The following is a 6880-nucleotide window of genomic DNA, read 5'->3' as shown; positions in this document are numbered from 1 at the left end:
TCGTCAGAAAACTGAGCCTTTGACAAATTGAAGATGCCAGGATCTTTTACACTCTTCTTCTTTTCCTTCCTTGTCCGCCTCCCCCCTCTGGTCCCTCTCTGTGTTCTATATAGCGTTTGTTTCCTCCTCCCCTGTGAAAATCCCCTTGTTGATAATTATCTTCACGTGAATACTCGTAGGAAGGATAATTTGAACGGGGGGTATTCCTGGGTGGATAGTATTCATTTTGAGGTCTCCTGGTGGCTGACCATCCATTATTAGAGATATCACCCGGATGACGGTCTCCAGTGTCCAGGGGGGAATCCCATCCCCCATTTTCTAGGGGGGTGAACCTATTATAAAGGGGAACCTCAGACCGTCTTGGTGTTATAAAATTAGGGTTAGACCCTTGTTGATTGCCATTATTATTTCCCCTATTGTAGGGTGGATTTCTATAAGGCAATAGGGAATTATTTGAGTTGTTATTTCTCAAGGTCTGGGGTCCCTGTTTGTTTGGGGGGGGTTTTCGTCCTTTTCCCCTCCTTCCCACCTGTTGTGGTCTAGGGGGAAGGGGGGGGGGGGAGGGGAAGGAAGAGGTGTGTAGGACTGTGTCTGGATCTCCATTTCCTCATCACGAGGGTTAGAGGTCGCAGAACCTTCAGAATTCCTTACCATTTGCCATTTAAAAACAGTATCATTCTTATAGTCCTGTAAATCCCTATTGTATTTCCGTTTCTTTTTATTTTTTTGTTCAATTATTTCTTTTTCCAAATGTTTCTTGAGTGTGTCAGATCTCTTTTTGTATTCCTCATCATCTTTAAGATCAGCAAGGGACGTCTTGAGAGTCTCAATTTCCTCATTGATCTTAACCAGTTTACTTTTTTTCCTACTGATAAGGAACTGGATAAACCTGACACCTGCCTCATTAAAGTATTGAAACCAGCCTTCTATATCTGGTTCATCGCTTTGGGGGTTGACTTCCCACCTGAGGCTGCGGGGGACCATTTTATCAACTACGTATTTTTCTAAAAATGCAATATCCCAATTTGTATGGGTTTCAGATGTCATCAAATTTTTAAGGCGTAGAAAACGCATTTTTCACATATTTTTAATTTTATACATATTTATCACTATTTTTATTCACTCACTAAAAAAAAAAAAAAAAAAAAAAAAATTTTATGGAAATTTTGGATATAGGGAGAGTAAGTAAGGGTTAATTATTTCACAAAATAATATGTGTTCATTCACATGTTAATTTATATTATTCGATTAAATATCACTTATTTAACCCACTCCCATTTTCACTGTTTTCACCAACAGTGTTTTTTCACATAATTAATTTTTATCCTTTTTGATTTTTATCTCCTTCAGTGGTGTCACACTTATTTGGCCACTAGATGGCGTTTTATATCAATGGAATGAAGTATCACAATGGCCAATTATTAAATATGTAAAAGAAATTTTTCATTACATAGAAGGAATTGGACATCAACTCCTTTGCCTGTTTCAACGATTATCCAGCATTCCACCTCATCCTTAATAATTTTTAATTCCGTTATAGACCTTGGTATATATGTATTTTGGTTTTAACCATATTATGTTGTTGGAGGTTGCACTCTGTACACAGGGGCGCCTGAATACCGACGGTGTTGTTTTGACAAACTCTGCTGACACCATTTTTGAACAGTGAGGATCTTCACTTCCTGTTTCAAGGGTTTGACATACTCTGCTGACACCATTCTTGAACAGTGAGGATCATCACTTCCTGTTACAAGGGTTTGACATACTCTGCTGACACCACTCTTGAACAGTGAGGATCATCACTTCCTGTTTCAAGGGTTTGACATACTCTGCTGACACCATTCTTGAACAGTGAGGATCGTCACTTCCTGTTACAAGGGTTTGACATACTCTGCTGACACCACTCTTGAACAGTGAGGATCATCACTTCCTGTTACAAGGGATGTGTCTGGAGTGACGACCGCACCTCCGCCTCCGCCCTCTTACCCTGTCAGCTATGGGCGTGAGCGTGTCACTTCCGCCCGGATGATGATGAGTCATCGGAGGATACTGATCATCACTTCCTGTTCATCATGTGATGTGCATCACGTGACGACCGTCTCCCTGCCCCTTTGCCTTTTGAACGAATGGGCATTAAGGAAGACGGATCATCACTTCCTATTAGCGTTTTGTACCACCTATCTCCAGACGGTTTCCTTTGGTCTTTTAACCTATTGGAATCGAGTTATTAACATATTACTCCCGCCCCCCTGGGATTGAACACCCATTGTCAGAGGTGACCGTCATGTGACATAGGTGTGGGGGTACATAGGCGTGTGTGTTGCGTCTGGGGTCACGCCCAGAAGAAGTCTTTCTTATGACGAAACGTTGGCGATCCCAGACATAAACGTCCACACGCCCCCCAACGAAGCCGGCTGTTTATCCATATGCTGATCTGGAGACTAGATCCACGACCGGCACATACTACATGCCTGTTTTTGTCTTTTAAATTGTAAGTAGTTTTTTTAATAAATTTACCTATTGGTTTACGGGATTACGCTATGGGCCTCTGTTTCTTTCTACATATGGCTTTACGTTCAATGGAGTATATGAGAAGTTCCAAGTGTGCCACATATTAATGTGATCGGTTTAACAACACACCGGAAACGGCTTTCGGCTTTTGGAGTCTTTCGAAGCACCTGAGCTTGATATCGGTTGACCTACTGGTTTACTACTAGCTGAGAGAGGCTGTCTCATTAAATTGAGCAGCCACGTAATTTCGGTAAGCTGCTTGTTATACTTGAGCACAAGGGTGTCCCCTTCCTACACTTTTCCCTGGTGTCACTGGAAGAAAGTTATTTTGCACGTGGATTCACATCTCTGCACTTAATATTGGGACTATTCATTTGGACATTATCCCCTCTCCTTTTTTGTTTTCTTTATATGAGCTTTTCAGCTATATAATTGTATACTGATTTCAGCGCTGCAATTTTTGGTTTTTAATGTATGCCTGGTGCTTACTAACGTGTGGGGGGGAGGTGACTGAGTGACACAGGGACAGATTGCATATGTTCAGCTGAACACTGCGATCTGTCACTCCCTGTCACTTAGGAGATCCGCCTGCTCTGTTCACACAAGCGGGCGGATCTCCTCACTCGATTCCCCGACGATCGGGGAAGAGCAGTGGCGATTGCCGCCGCTCCTCCCCTGGCCCGACTCCCGCTGTGACTGAAAACAGTGGGAGCGCGCCTCCGGCGGCGCGCGAGCGCCGCCTACAGGGGGAGGAGTCCAGCGACGTAGGTCTACGTCGCTGGACTGTATCGAGCCACATTGCTGCAGTAGCAGCAATGTGAGCAGTGGCCAAGTGGTTAAAGTGGTACTAAACCAAAAACAAAAATATAATATGTTTCAGCTTACCAAACATTAAATGTGGTGGCTGCATATATTTTCTTTTTGTCCTTTATTTTCACCTGGTAATTCTGCCAATAACACACTTCTTGTCTTAGTATGTCCCCAGTCCACTAAAGAACCAATGAAGACACCTTTGGAAAGCAGCATTGTCAGTATGGGGAGAGGGTAGAGTTAGATGTGCTTGCAGATCTAGATCGACTTGACTAACAAATTAAATCTGAGTTTCAGCTAACGCTTTTAATCCAGTTACGGCACAATTTTTTTTCTTCTTGGGTAAATATTATCCATAAATGTATAAAAAGTGACCAGTGCTTGTCATTGTTAAATGTTTTTTTCAGTGCTATAACTCCTACTTTTGTTGGACAGCTTGGTCTGTGAAAGGAAGTTGAAAAATAACTGGCTTACTGGCAGGATCATGGGTAAAAATTAAGAGAAAAACACACTCCTAAAAAAAATGGAACCCAATGCAGATACCACATCTACAATTTGACATACTACTATATTACGTGTTTTTTTTTTTTTTTTGGGGGGGGGGGGGGGGGTCATCACTTTAAGTAATGTGTCACTAAATACAGACTAAAAGGTGTTTCCTTAAGTTGAATGATAATTGTGGCCATAGTGGTAGAAACATTTAATTAGTAAATAGAACTTTTACTTTGTTTGGATGTGGTTACGGATATAAGTAATTGCAGCACTAACAGATGCAGTTGTTAGGACCTCATTCTTTGTAAAGCCTCACAATTAGCAGGTAATCTGCCGATTTTCAAAAAGAAGTTATAACACCTGGCACATCTGTTCTTTGAAACAACTTGAGAGTAAAAAGGTAGGCAATACTCTCTTAGAGTACATCTTGAGATGCAAGCTTTCAATCCTCAGTTTTCTTTATCAGGCAGGATTCCAATACAGTAGACATCAACGAACTGGTGTCTGACAAAGAGAACAGTGTTTTCAAATGCTCCCTCCTGAAATATATTAACAAGGGTTTCACCTACATTTTTATCTTCCTCTTGCTATCTATGACTAATACAAAAAGAAGGAAAAAGGATAAAAAGGTGCGTTTCTAAAAACACAGTAGAAAATAAATAAATAAAAATTTGGCTAGGAGCAGTGATCTTTTTCTTTTTTTAACCACCTAAGGACCAGGCCTATTTCTGACACTTGTTGTTTACAAGTTAAAATCAGTATTATTTGCTAGAAAATGACTTAAATCTCCTAAACATTATATATATTTTTTAGCAAGGACTATGGAGAATAAAATGGCGGTCATTGCAATACTTTTTGTCGCGCTGTATTTGCCCTGCGGTCTTTCAAACGCAATTTTTTTGGAAAAAATACACTTCACTGCATTTAAAAAAAAAAAACGAAACAGTAAAGCTAGCCCCATTTTTTTTATACTGTGAAAGATAATGTTATGCCGAGTAAATAGATACCCAACATGTCATGCTTCAAAATTGCGCACACTCATGGAATGGCGACAAACATTTGTACTTAAAAATCTCTATAGGCGACATTTTAAAAATTTCTACAGGTTACCAGTTTAGAGTTACAGAGAAGTTCTAGGACTCTCATTCTAACGATCATGGTGATACCTCACATGTGTGGTTTGAACACTGTTTACATATGTGGACGTGATTTGCATATGCGTTCGCTTGTGCGCGCAAGTTTGGAGGGACAGGGTGCTTTAAATTTTCTTTTTCTTATTTATTTTACCTTTTATTTTTTATTTTTACACTGTCCCTTTAAAAAAAAAAATTTTGATCACTTTTATTCCTATTACAACAAATGTAAACATTCCTTGTAATAGAAATAAGCAGGACAGGTCCTCTTTAATGTGAGGTCTGGGGGTCAAAAAGACTTCAGATCTCACATCTACACTAAAAAGCAAAAAAAAAAGAAGCAAGTGACGTATGATGTCGTTCCAATGCTCCAAGGCCATAGAGTTGAGTGGGATGGATGCAAACTCACCCTAGCTCCACCGCATAGTGAAATGAACGTGGAACTGAGTGTCAGTGCTCAGGCTGCAGCATCCAGATGCATGCGATTGCTTCCAAGTAACAAGAAAAGCTGCCACATGAATGCTTCCTTTTGATGTGATTTATTCCAGCATGACAGTAGTGTACAACATGTTAAAATGCTAACGCGTTTCGGCCGTAGCCTTACTCATAGCTATCATTTTACCATGTTGTACACTGCTGTCATGCTGGAATAAATCGCATCAAAAGGAAGCATTTGTGCCGGCTTTTCTTGTGACTTAGAGTCGAGTGGGGGCCAGCTTGCCCTCACTCGACTTCCTGCCTAGGAGGGGAAAGGACTGGATGTTTTTTTTCCCGCTACCTCTGGTAAGCAGGGAAAATGACTGGGATCACTTTTATGAGAAAGAGGACCACCCACCCAGTAAAAAAAATACCGGGTTTATGTAACGTCAAAGTAGCGAGTCGCGACGTATAACTGCGGCGGGCGGTCTGGAAGTGGTTAAACACAAATTTTACAAATTTAAAAAAATGGTTTTAATTTGCCACAAAATGACATTTGCCTTTGGTATTCTATTTAAAAGAAAAACAAAAATGGCACACAGCCCGGCCAAAGGCCCCCAAAATATTTTTTTTTTAAATAGAAAAATGAATGAAATGTCAACTGTCAGCATTTTAAACTGTATCCCTTCTTTTTTGGAAATGTCACATAGCACATCCTGCAGCAAAAAAAAATGTTGTTAGCATCCCCTCCCCAAATACATACCAGACCCTCTGAGTGTCTGGTATACTGTATATTTGGGGGGATAGTAGGGGTTTACAGGGGTAATGCAGGTCTTCTAGAAAATCTATACCAGATCCTTAATTCAAGCATGCAATCTGGCTGGCCAGGAAGGGGGAGGACAAGCATGCTCCCTCTGCCCTCCTGAACCATACCAGGCCACTTCCCTACAACATTAGCCAGTGGTTGTTGGGTTGGTGTCTGCGAGGAGGGGGCATATCGGAATCTGGAAGCCCCCTTGAAAAAAAAGGGGGCCCCCAGATACCACCCCCCATGTAAATGAATACTTCATAAAAAGGTAACCTAGACAGCCAAATGTTTATAAAATAAAAATCCCCCCAAAAAAGTCCCTTATTATAAATCAATTATCAATCACGATGCCCGCCAACTCATTGAATTTAATAATCTGACAGACCCAGTACACATAACCATAGCCTGACAGTACAGCTTGCTTAAAAACAGCTCCGCAAGCTGCAATCAACTATATAAGGAAAGAGATGGGGATAGTAGTGACATCATTGATAACATTTGGCCAGGGCCACATTTGGTCAATGTAATTTCCCAAATATAGCCAGTGGCTAACATGGCTGGGAATTTCTGGCCATGTAAGCAGTGTGCAGGTAACAGCAACAGTTGCTAGGTGCATGGATGGTGCCAGCACCCACTTCTTTCTTAGAAACCATTGACAGCGGGAAGCTGTCATACATAAAAGCAAAGAAATACCACTTCTATATATCTG

Source organism: Pelophylax lessonae, assembly GCF_965119305.1.
Source record: "Pelophylax lessonae genome assembly, chromosome: 6".
NCBI classification, from domain to species: domain Eukaryota; kingdom Metazoa; phylum Chordata; class Amphibia; order Anura; family Ranidae; genus Pelophylax; species Pelophylax lessonae.
Note: the sequence above shows the minus strand (reverse complement) of the source record.